The sequence below is a fragment of the Pan paniscus genome, chromosome 6, assembly GCF_029289425.2.
Source record: "Pan paniscus chromosome 6, NHGRI_mPanPan1-v2.0_pri, whole genome shotgun sequence".
Classification (NCBI taxonomy): Eukaryota; Metazoa; Chordata; class Mammalia; order Primates; family Hominidae; genus Pan; species Pan paniscus.
This window is the reverse complement of record NC_073255.2, coordinates 164,104,231-164,116,622: the sequence shown is the minus strand read 5'-3', so window position 1 is coordinate 164,116,622 and position 12,392 is coordinate 164,104,231. Positions and strand designations below refer to the sequence as shown.

General features: G+C 49.5%; 1 protein-coding gene across 3 annotated transcripts in view; it reads left to right on the top strand.

Annotated features, from left to right (window-relative positions):
* Positions 1-5,489: 5,489 nt before the first annotated feature.
* Positions 5,490-12,392, top strand: part of GRM8 (glutamate metabotropic receptor 8) — an 818,692-nt gene continuing 811,789 nt past the window's right edge. For 2 of the 3 annotated variants that reach the window (XM_057302755.1, XM_055115364.1), the window contains exon 1: positions 5,490-5,960. The gene's annotated coding sequence lies outside the window, so the exon portion shown is untranslated. Of the gene's footprint in view, positions 5,961-6,491; positions 6,629-12,392 lie in introns of those variants that run through there. The other variant, XM_057302756.1, reaches the window with a different exon arrangement.

Sequence of the window (12,392 nt, the reverse complement as noted above, 5' to 3'; positions counted from 1 at the left end):
TAATCATCAGATAACTCATGATTAGCTACTATGTGCTCAGGGACCCAAATGAAGTCACAGCCAGTACACCATAAGACAGTCTAGTTCAGCTTGACAGATGTGCAGCAATATAGAGAAATGTAGGAAAATAAACAACCAACAGCTGAACTGTGTGGGTATGATTAGGATGCTCTAGAAGTTTGGGAAGGTTTCTGAGGAGAAGATAGGACTAAACTGATCTGAGAAGGATGGGTACGGAAGAAAGTAAGTGTGTTTCAGAGCTTGGGGAAACACAACTTCCTTTTCTCAGGTAGTTCAAAAGAATCTTTTTTTTTTTTTTGATACTTGAGAGAGGTGATAAAAGAAGAGATGAAAAGCAATTCTCTGCCTTGGCCTGAAGATGTCCCTGGTCTCAGTGAGTGGCTATTCAGTGAAGAGGCAAACACTACAGTGAGGCAGAGGAGCTGCCTTATCTTAGGCTATGCCAGTGATAGGGAGGACTGGGCTCAGGAAGGAGACAAATGTGGCCCTGATCCTCTGAGTCATAAATGTTATCAAGGAAGGGCACACGACCATGATTACAGCTTGACCTCAATTGGTTCTTCGAGAAGCAGGAACATCTTCCCCCTGTGTTTCCTACGTTAGCGGAGACGGATGTTACCATGTCCATGTTATTAATAACACTAGGTGCTATAACAATTGAATTCCCAAATTTCAGTGACTCGACACAGTGAAAGTTTCTCTTTCACCCAAAAATTCAATGTGGATGTTTCTAGTAGGAATGCAGCATTCCTCAGCTTGGAAATTTGAGGACCCAGGCCCTTGCATCTTGAGCTGCTAATCTCTATCTCCATTGGCAGAAGGAGAAAGAAAGGGTGAGGAGGTGTCTGCTTCTTGACTTCCTTGGCCCAGAAGCGACCTGCATCACTTCTGTTCATACTGTAAGTAAGAGCTAGATACTTGACTCCATCTGGATGCAAGGGAGGGAAGGGATATGTAGTTCCTGAGTGTGTGTGGCAGAGGGGACAGCCTCTTTCCAGTAAAAACTCTACATTATTGAAAGGGGAACATGAACCTTGGCTGGACAGGTGTCTTTTTGCCAACCACATGTTATAGGTCAGGAATTGCAGTATAGAAATGTGAAAGGGTCAAGATAATATGACTTATTAATGGCAAAGTTAGGGGTGGAACTCAGCCTCTTTTTCCCCCCAGAAAATACTCGATGGAACCTTCTCAGTGTTAAACCCCATCTAAAGGGAGAGTGGAGTAAAAGAGAGAAAAGAGAGCTTCTGTGGCCATGGACAGATATGAGCAGATAGGCACCCCTTCCCTGGGCTCCTCATTTCTCAGGTCTGCCTCCTTAGGCATTGCAAGCAAGTATTCATATATTTAAATGTGCTGCCTGGTGGCTGCCTGTGAGGAGAATGATTTCCTGAATGTAGTACATTTTAAATTTTAGTGAACGTCATTTCCTGGAATGTTTGCAAAACAGGCAGCTTCCCAGGCCCCATCCCAGCAAGTCTGATTCAAACAGCTCTGGGATAGGGCCCAGAAATCTGTGCTTACAATCAGCACCCCTGTGATTTTGAGGCAGGTGGTCCTTGCAACACACACAGAGAGGCATTGCCTTGATTAGTACGAGTTTTATGAGGTTTGCCTAAACAGGTGTTGCAGAGGCTAACTGTGACCTGCCCTTATTGTCTTGTCCTTGACCCCTGATTACATATCACCTGCCTACTAACTGACAGCCCCTGCATTTTTTTTCCCAGAGGTCTTTACATGATCTCTGGAGGCTGCTTTGCCATCCATGTGATAGGCTAGAATTGCCAGAGAATAAACATCATCTGGTAGCAGTTCTTAACTAACATCTTATAAGTGTTGGTGTATAGATACCCCAGCTCCCTCATCCCTCAGTTGGACCCACTCTCTGCTGTGTGTTTTACACTGACTTCCAGAGTTCCCCACTGGGATTAGGTACCAGGTGCCTACAGTGGTACCTAGCTTGATAATGCACCCTTTATTGGCTCACTTCCCCACCTGAGTACTGGGATTCCCTTCACCTCTTAAACTACCTGCTCTTGAATCCTTGTTTCAGGTTGTGCTTCTAGGGGAACCCAAATGAAGCCAGTAGAGATGCCCATATACCATATGTCAGAAATTCTTAAAGAATCTTTCCCATGACTCCTGTATGCAGGTATGAGTTGACTGTGGAAGTGCAGAACACACTCATTCATGACATTGGTGTCATGAACCTCATTGGCTCTATCTGTCAGTCTAACATGTCTGATCTTGCTTCTAGCAGCCAGTGTCTAATAAACTGAGCAAAACCCACATGGTACACTCACTGCCATGTGCAGATGGTCTAGCAAGAAAAATATTGTCTTCGTTTCCAAAAGAAACAAATCCCATTCCCACTTTCCCCTGTCAGCTTTGCTCCATGTGGGAGCATCATGCTGTTGATATTTCTCTTGGGTGAGTAGCCTGCAAAGGTTCTCAGCCTTAATGGTTACCCCAAAGCAGGAATTGTGGCATAAATCTCCATGTGTGGAATATGTATCACAGCTTGAGTTAAATGGACCCCAAACATATGGCATTGTTTTTTGCATTTTCTAACACATGGGCAGTTTCTCACACTTTAAATCAACTGAAAATGAGAAGATTATAGGCAAATCTTCTTGGAGGATTAACTACTAGGAAATATACTTGGTTTGAATAAACATTTGGGGTGGGATGGAGGATGAGGTCAGACACTTTCCAAAGACACAGTGTGTATTGCAGAGGGTGGGAGCCCAAGGGGAGGCAAGGTGGATGACTCTAGAATAAGCTGCATGTCTGGACGGCCTGGTCTTCAGACACTCTCCCCTGACTCAGATTGCAGCAATGAGCAAGCAGCATCATGGTGTTTGGCCCTGACGAATAGAGGTTGTACAGCCAATAACTTTTTCCTGTGAATGTTACTGATAGGGACCAGTCCCTCCTGGAGACAATCTTTCTTCCTGTGTCCCAGTGTTGCTATCAGTCTGGGCGAATTATAACCTGTACATGGGCAAATTATAACCTGTACAGAAGGCTATGTCACTTGCTCAGGGGCTACTAGATAAAGCCATTGGAAACACTGAAGAATATATAGAAGGGCTCTATTTCTTATTGACCAGATTCCATGTAGGATTTGAGTGATGGTTCTATTTTGAGTATCAAGAGTTAAAGATGATGCAAAACGAAGCATCGGACTTGCACTTTCCTTAGGAGAGATCAAGTCTAGTTTTCTCGCAGAAGGCTGCACCAAAAAGGGCAGCGATGTGCCTGTAAGACATCAGTTCTCTGCAGGTAATGATCAATAGGGAAAGGAGAAAGGCAGCTCATTAGGCATTTCTTCCCCAAGAGGCTCACTCAGCCTCCTTAGGCTTCCAAAGCCACAGCCAGCCTTATTGCCCTTATTATTAAAATGGGCCCACTAGAGCACCAGGCTGCTGCCCTCTTGGCTCATGCCAGGCAACGACCCAACTGGCCCTGCAGCTGGCCTCTAGCCTACCCTGAAGACGATGTGTGGTCAGCAGTTGTCGATGCCCAACGTATTTGCGGGCCTCCTCTGCCTTTCCCCTCCGTCGTGTCTCTTTTCCCCTCAAATTTATTAATGCACACGTAGTAAATGGTCTAAAACGGACTTATTCATACCTCTACGTTATCTGTGATATCATTGCTCAGACCGGGATCATGGGTCTGGAGTTTGGGGTGGAGTGGGCTTCCTGCTATAGAAATCAGGCCGTTGCACTTACTTTACACTTCTGGGGGAGGAGGGATCTCTTCCAGTCCCTAAGAAAAGAAAATCTTTAAAGCGTCTTACACGCAGGCGTGCAACCAGGAAGTCCACCCAGCCCCATCTCCGCATAAATTAGGAGCTCTTCCTTCTTCCCACCTTCCTTGTCCCAAGTGGCACCGGACACTGATCACCCTCTTCAGAGCTGCACCAGACATTCACAGGGAATTGAGGTTCCCTATGCAGAAAGGTTTTCAGACAGAGGACCCAGCCCATTTTCTCTCTCCAAATCCTCCTCCCTCCCTCTTTTGTGGTTGCGGCTATAAAATAATGATTCAACAATCAAAGAGCCTCTCATGAGATGGGAGAAGGAAGGGAACGAAAGGGGAAGAGGTGCCCTGGGCTGAAAACCTGTAGATTTTTTCTAACTGACAAAGGGCAAGGGTCCTTTTTTGAAATTTGGAGAGAGACAGCTGTTTCCTCAATCGAAACTTTGCACATTACAACCAGCCTTGGGAAAAGCCAACACCACCAGGGAGGCAGTGCTATGGGGTTTTGAAGCCAGACACTGATTTCTGGCTGTAATACTTTCCAGCCGTGTCTCTAAGCCTCGGCTTCTGCCTCCATCTGTAGAGTGGGCTTAATAATTTTGACCATCTCACAGAGTTGATGTGAAAATTAAAATAACCCGAACAGAACAGGCGATATATACAGGAATTAATGAAAGATTCCTGACATAATGCTTATAAGTTCATGATGCTTAGGAAGCTAAAATTCATTGTAGAGATGCCGAACGGGGGTCTAGAGCTTGCCTTTTCGGGGTCTCTCCCGTCCTTCTCCAACCTCCTTATCTCCTGGGCTGCCCCCTCTTCCCCCGCGCCCCGCCCTCCCTGGCTCGCCCGGGCCTAGGGCGCCGCCTGCAGTTGCGCGCGGCCGCCTCTAGATGGAACTTTCTCACCAACGCAAGGCCCGGCCGGAGCAGCTACCCGGGAGCTGGGCGGCGAGGGGCTACTTTCTCTCATTCCGGCGGGTGCAGGATCGGGGGGCCTGGGCAGTAACTAGTGGGGAGGAGCGCTGGACTGTGCACGTCGAGCCCGGCAGGTTTCCGCATGCGGCATGCGAAGGGAATCCCGAGGTTTCCCTGCAGAACCCGAGCACGGCTCCCCCGGAGTTTCCTGCCCCGCGTCTGCGGCTCCTTGAATCATCTCAATAAAATGACCGTCCCGGTAGCCACCCACGCCCCTTCCTGCGCAGTGCCCGCAGCGGACCGCGCTGTGTGGTACCTCGAGCCCTGGGGACTCTGTAGCACGCGTCCCTCAGACCCTCGGGGGCGGGGAGTGGGGAGACAATCGCCAGAGCCGCGGGGCGGGACAAATGGCGGAACCACCGCGCGGCGCCAGGCAAACTTTGCAGGGGAACCGCGCGGCTTGCCGGCTCTACTTTAAGCATTCCCGAAAAGAAAGCATGTGGCGGGACACTTGTCATCTACCATGTGTTATTCTCGGTGACGCTTTCTGGAGCTGTGTTCGCCGGGGACCCGGGCTCGCGGGTGCTGCCCGCTGTGCTCGGGCGGGCGTCGCGCCTCTCCGCGCCGGTCCCGGGCTCGCCAGGCAGCCGGAGCCGCTGGGCTCCTCCACAGCCATATTCCTCCTTCTACCGCTCCCGCTTCTTCCCACCCTCTCACTCTGTAGTTGGGTCCTCCCCTTTTTCTTGGGGGCGGGGAAGGGGGGATGATTTTTAAAAATCAGAACTATTGACATTTCTGGTCTCCTCGTCGCTTCAGGCTGAAGCGCGGAGGGGGATCCGCGGGCCGAGGGTCCCCCTCCCTGCCCGCGCCAGGGCCGCTGGGTGACACCGAAATCCAGAGGCTCCCGCCCCTCGGGGGTTCCTCCTCCCGCTTCCCGAGGTGACTGGTTGGCGCGAAGCGATTGGCGATCCCGGGCGCGATCCCGGCCGCGGCTCCCCGCGCCGCGCCGGGTGAATGGCCGCGGGCGGAGGATCGGGAGGCGCCGGGCGCAGACCAATCGCGGCCGCCGGTGGGAGTATTTGTTATTCACATGGAAGAGACTTGGCGCCTGCTAGGCCAGCTCAGCCCCCTCAGCCCAGAGATCAGCCACAAGTGCGGCCGCTGTGCTCGCCTCACGCGGCGGCGGCGGCGGCGGCGCTGACATGGAGCTGCGGGCCCCCGGCGGGCTTCCTCACCGCGCCCTCTGCGGGGAGCAGGGTAAGACTCGCCGCCCGGCAGCAGAAAGCGGCTCCGAGGAAAGCAAGTGCCGAACCACGGGACAAAAAGCCCCCGGCCCCCAAACTTCCCCCAAACGCCCTGCTTGTTGGAAAAGGAGAATCCCCCCGTTTTATTCCCCTTTCCGTTTTCTTCTCTAAAACCTTTCAGCGGACAGCCAGGTGCACCATTCCTTCTCATATCACTCTAGTGATTTGTTTTTCCTGAGCACAAGTAGATGGCCCTGCATGTCCGTAGTCTGTGAGAGAAATAGCGGGCGGAGGTGACGGGAATGGGGGGAGAAGGAGAGTGGGCACCAGGGGGCGAGGGGCTGGCCGGGCATTGGAGCTTGATTGGGTGTCTGTTGATTTTACGTTGCAAAGAACAAGGCAGCCACCCCTCTTGTCTGCCCATGATTACATTACAGTAAAGAGGTTCAGAAAAGAGGGAGACTTTACCCGGAACTCCCAAGGCTTGGAGATGTGATCCCCCAAAAGTTTAGTCGGCGAATGGGAGACTGAAGGGTGACGGGAAGGGGGCAGGCGCGCTCGGCGCTCTGACGGGGCGTGCGGCGGCAGGATTTTAAAGCGCTCTGCCTCGGATCGTCTGCCCCGGGTGACCTCCTGGACCTGCCCTGGTGGAATCCGGACTTGCCCCGCCGAGATGACGAGGTACCTTCGTTTCGCGAACCTAACAGGAGGGATTTCCGAAGTTAGCGGCTTCCGGGATGAGTCGGGGTAACCCCCGCCCTCTGAGCGTGGGCTGGATGGATGTCTAACCAGGATCTAGGGAGGATGGGGGTCGCGGGGGAAGCCGGGCGCTTCGGGGTCCTCGACACCCACATCCCCGCACGGCGCACGCTCTGCCTCGAGTTTGCGTTCTCCGAGTTAGGACGGCGAGCTTGGGATTTCCGTGCCCCTCTTTTGTGGCTTTCGAGAAACGCCGGAGTTCCGTGTCCTGTTGGGGGTTGGGGGATGGAGAAAAGGTCTCGGGGATCTTGTTTAAAAAGCAAAGGCAAACGCACCCCGACAGCTCCTCGGCAGCTCCCGCGGCTGGCGTGGCCCCAGTTTCGGGCGGCCCCGCGCGGGGCGTGGGCGCGGGCGCTCGGGCGGCCAGGTGCGGCGGGGGCGGAGGCTGCATCCCCAGCGCGCGGGGGCACCCGGGCGGCGCCGGAATGACCCGGGGCGCGGGAAAGGCAAAAGCAGCCTGGCGCTCCCCCCACGGCCCCAGTCTCTATCTACCCAGAACCCGGCTTCAACAGCCCAAGGAACTGAGAAGAAAAAGGAACCTGCGCTGGGAAACAGGGGCTCCTGGCGTGCTGAGTGGTCGCTGTTATGGTAGAGATAGAAACGGAGAGGTAGAGATGGACCGCTCAGCCATGCCAAGCGCGAAGCCCATCCGCCCAGCCAGAAAGCTCGGAGATCCCTTGAGCTTCGTACAGTTGGTGAAAAAATAACAGAATCACCAAAAAAGAAAAAAAAATTCCCTTCGTCTGACACGCGCTCCCTTGGTGCAAATGAAATGCGGAGGGACACGCGAGTCACCCAGTTGCGCAAAACCGCACCCCCGCGGTTCCCTGGGGAATTACTTCCCCCGTGGCCCAAACTGTGAAGCCTGGTGTCAGAGGGTGTCTGCGCACCCAAGATAGCGGGGGTGAAAACAGACCCCCTCGCCGGTTGCAGAAACCCTTAAGTCCCCTAAGCAAGTCCCACCCCGGGAGGGAATGCCTTATTTGCCATTTGGGGGATCCTTTCCCACAAACCTGAAGGTGCGGGAGTCTCTGGAACACCCAAGAATACACTAGAGTCTGGGCTACTACCGCGATTGAATACAAATCCTGCCAACTGACAGAACTGGAAAACAGGGTTGGTGGTGGAGATACAAGAAAAATCATGAACGGGAGAAAAGCATTCCTATGGTAGCTTGTATTTTGCTTGAAAGAAAAATAGAGAAAAAGAGCCACCAGCAGGTAGATCGTGGATAAACAGCTTATTGCACTTGCCTGTAATTTCCACTTTCCGTTATGAAATTGTTTGTCAATAATTGCAAATGGCTACAGAAACCACTTTAGTTTACCTTGGTCACTTGCTTGTGAATAATACCGTGAAAGATCTCGGTAGGAGGCAGAATCAGCTGTGTGCAATTCATTCTCTGGTTCTTGAAAATGTGTGGCTTGATAATTTTGAAAAGAAAAGCTTCCTCCGTCAGGGAAAATGAACCAAGGTTTTTTAAAATGCAATTTTTCCATTTTAGAGTCAACTACAGGTTGTACCATGTCTAAGATAGAGAATTCTTGCTTTTGAATAAGGGATATGGGGAGAAATAGATGACGGGAGGCTTTGTAGGAGACAATTGACCCGGAATAAAGAAGAAGATACTGAGAACACAGCTCTATACTGTTCCTTAGGCTCAATTTGTTCTGTTTGGATTGTGCTAGCTAGTTCTGCCCTGTTATGCACCCTTCGAAAGTTATGGCTGCTTGAATAATTCTAAAAACATCTACATCCAAAAGGAATAGAGAAAAGGAAGAGCTGAGCTCCAGTGAGTGCAGGAGAAAGTTAGAGGTCTGGAGAGATGTGCTCTTTTCAAAGTTGGCTGAGCAGGTTGAAGCTGCTGCGGGGCTTGTTTAATTGGTATTTATGCAGCAAATAACCCGTCTGACATTCACATTGGCAATTGCGTGCCAATCTTTGTGTATGAATGTTCCATTATCTTCAGGGCACGATGTACAGCACACTACACACATGTTTTTTTCCTTCCAAGTTTCCTTCCTACCACCTTCCTCAGGTAGTTAGAATGCCCATCATAAAGATGACCTTGCTTTAGTTGGGGGGAGTGGAGTTGCTCTGTCCCAGTGTCTTAAAAGAAGATGCTGCTTGAATTTCTCTCTTCCTGGACCCACAGCCAAGACCTGGCCACATCTCCGTGTCTGTCAAGTTGGCTGGCTTGCGGAGGTTCAGGAAACTTGCTGTTTTCTTGATAGACTCTGACTGGGCATCCCCAGACTCACAAATGTGGTTCATTCAGTAGGGACAGCCACTTCATGTTGTTCCCAGGAGAGGCTATGAGCTGAGAGTTGGCTGGCTTATTGTTTCCATTTCAAGAGAGGGTTTTCTTTCTGCTAGGAATTGGAATTTAGATTTGGGCTTTCTCTCTTCTTTTTTTTTCTTTGATTTTCATTTCTACTTGGTAATTTGACAAATTGCGACAAACTCACCCACTCACTGGGAGGGACGCTGAGCATAATATTGTCTCATCCCAGGACACCCTTTCTCAGTGGTGGGCATTGCTGTTGGAATGATTTGAGAGGTACTATTGAGACGCTCCTGACTCCTAGCTCCCTGCTCTGGCTTGTTGCATTGCTAGCCTTAACCATTATTAATGGTGATATTTCTTTGGTAAATAAATTATGGCTCTCCTAGGAATCATTTTGAGAATGCAGATGTTCCATTTGGGGATGACAGTAATGCATCTTCAGGCTTTGATACCTGCTAATGAATCCACTCACTCCCTGGGGAGGGCCAAGGTAATGAAAGAACAAAGGCACTGAGGGAAGGAAGAGACCTAGTTCTGGGGAGGTCAGGGCAGGGCAGGGCAGGGCAGGAGGTGAACAGAAGTGGGAATGTCTAGGAGAGGCCTCAGAGGAGTATAGATTGTTGGACACATGTGTTGCCAATTTCATACTTTTCCAGGCAGGGTTATGCCTAAAGCTAGAAAGCTGCTGGCTATTTATTGGCTGACTTTTCCAGTGGTCATGACCCAGCAGTAGAAGCATTATATTGTACCTACAACTTAGGAAGGTTTCCGGTTGTCTTGTTTTCACAACAGGAGATTATCTTGTCACCACTTTCTTCAGAATAGCGATTTAGATGCTCAGTGTCCATGACCTTTAGTTTTCCAGGTCAGGCATGGTAGTTCCATTGACTTCTTCTTGCGTCCTTTCCAGTTTTCCTTCAAGCTCTGTGCTCTCCATATAGGCTTGCCAGGGTTGACTTTTTTTGGACCTGTGACCCTTGTTAAGGTCTGACTAGACCCAAGCGTGATGAGAAAGTGGTTTTCTTAGATCTTCTAAGTACAATACACCAGTAACATATTTGAGTTCTAGGACAGATTGTTAAACTAATAGTATCCCTGTGCATTCTTATAGCACTTGGCAGTTTATAAAGTACTTTGACACACATTATATTGTTGGATTTCACAAACTGGGAGATGGGGGAAAATCATTCCCCATTTTAGAAACCAAGAAACTGAGATCTGGTTAAGTGACTTGCCCAGTGCTATACAGTGAGTACTGGGGGAAGTAAGACTAGAATCAGTGTCTCCTAGGACTCTAGAACATCTCACTCCCAGTCCTCATTATCAAATCAGGGTTAGTTTGAGATCCAGCATGGCCTCCTGCCCCCATGGGGCATGGAGTAAGGGAAGGAACATAATGGCAGTCCTGCATTTGAATTCTCGCCTGAGACTTTAGACACAGTCATATAATCTTTCTGTTTTCAGGTTCCTTAGATCCTGAATGGAGGCTGTGATACCATCCTCATAGTTGTATTTTAGAGGGAAATGAAATAGTGTCTGCAGCTCCAGGCACACTGCAGGCAATCAGTAAGTGTTGATGTCACCCACTTTCTCTCTTCTTATCTGATACGTATTATAAAAAGTAGCTTCTCATTACTTTAAATATGGTCTTTTTGTGCAATAGCTGTGTTATTGGAAAAATAAGGGCACAAATTGAATTCTCCTAAATCAGATTGTTTTTTTAAATGCCTGGGATTTAGCTATTTAAAGGAAACCTGTGGTGAATTCTTTTGTAATGCAAATAATTACTTTCCAATTTATCTGTTTAGTAAGTCGAGCTTCTCCTGTATCAGATTTTTTAAAATATGAGGCTGGCTTGTGTAGAGGAGCTTTCACAATCCTCTCACTGATGAAAAAAAGTCACTCAACTTGCAAACAAAATCAGTTATTGTGTTCAGTTGGCAAAGCCTTGCTCTGATGTTTGAGCATAATCTCATATTCCCTTATTATTAAGTAATAGAATCTCAGAATAGGAAGCTGGAAGACACCTTAGAGATCACGTGGTCCATCTCACTCGTTTCACAGAGGAGGAAATGGAAGCACATAGGGGTGAGGGGACATGTTCAGTGTTACCAGCCAGTGACTGACAGACAAAGATCCGATTCCAAGCGTCTGTTGCCAGGGGAGAGCTCTGTCTTCCCCATCCTCACTCTGCCCCACCAAGAATCCATAGACATGCACACATATTGCAGCATGGGAGATGATACAGAAATACGATGCATTTTCAAAACAACCAAAAGAGCTCCAAGTGTGAGCAGTCATATGAATTGATGAGAATATTCAGCTTAACCTTTTTGTTAAAGAGCTGAATGGAATGCAGCATAGGAATGCTGCTTTGGCCTTTTTATGAGAAAAAAATTACAGTTCTTGGATAATGTTATTCCTCAGTGAGGATTTTACCCTATCATATTTTAATCATACCTGCTAAATGCCCAAGGAAGTTGTGATGGCAGACCCACAGAGACCCTGCATGCGTTGGTGGGTGTGTTCCACCTGACATCACCTCGACATCAACCTGGCCAGGAGACCTCATTTGGAGCAGAAGTGTTTGGACAAACCACATTGGATCTTCTCAGCCCTTTGAGAGATTCAGAAATCACTTCCCTGGAAATGCCCCCAGATTGTCCCTTCCTAATTAATATGTTATTGTTCTTCCAGAGCTAAGCATCGAAGATGTGCACCTTTCTGAAAGATTGCAGTGGAGGGGCAGGGCCATTCCCTTTCCTTGTGCTGCCACAGTGAGTCCCTGCAGCACTGGGGCCTTTCTCCAAGGACAGGACCCACCTTCTGGGACAGATGACTTTGGTGGCACTGCCACTTATCAGCTCAGGCTCTCAGGGGTTGGGGCCATATTCAATCCCTCTGAGCCTTCTTTTCTCATTTATACAAGAGCTAATGCCTGGTGTATGAAAATTTATGGAGATACCATGTTAGATACTTGACACTGGTACAGAGAAGGTGCGTAGAAAATAAAGCAGAATTCTGGGCTCTGGCCAGTGAGGAGGTATCCTTCTGGCCTTTTAGGAAACAGAGCACATTTAGGGGGACACAGGCTCGGGGTCCAGCCAGGGTGCCTGCTTCCAGGAGTCTTAGGCCAGGGGACTGCCCATGGAGGGCCGAATGATGTATGATGTGCCCTGTAAGTAAGGGTGGGCTGGCGGGGGAGTGCACAGGAAGGGCTATGAGGGTTCATGGTTAAGCCTCCCCAAAGGGTTCCACGGCCTCTCCCTGTGGGCCCAGACATAGTGCTGAGAGGATTTGTCCCCCTCTGAGATTGGTTTCAGGAGTCCAGACCTCACGCGTCCTTGAAACAGTCCAGCACAGTCCCCGCTTCTGCCACATGTCAGAGGCAGGTCAGTT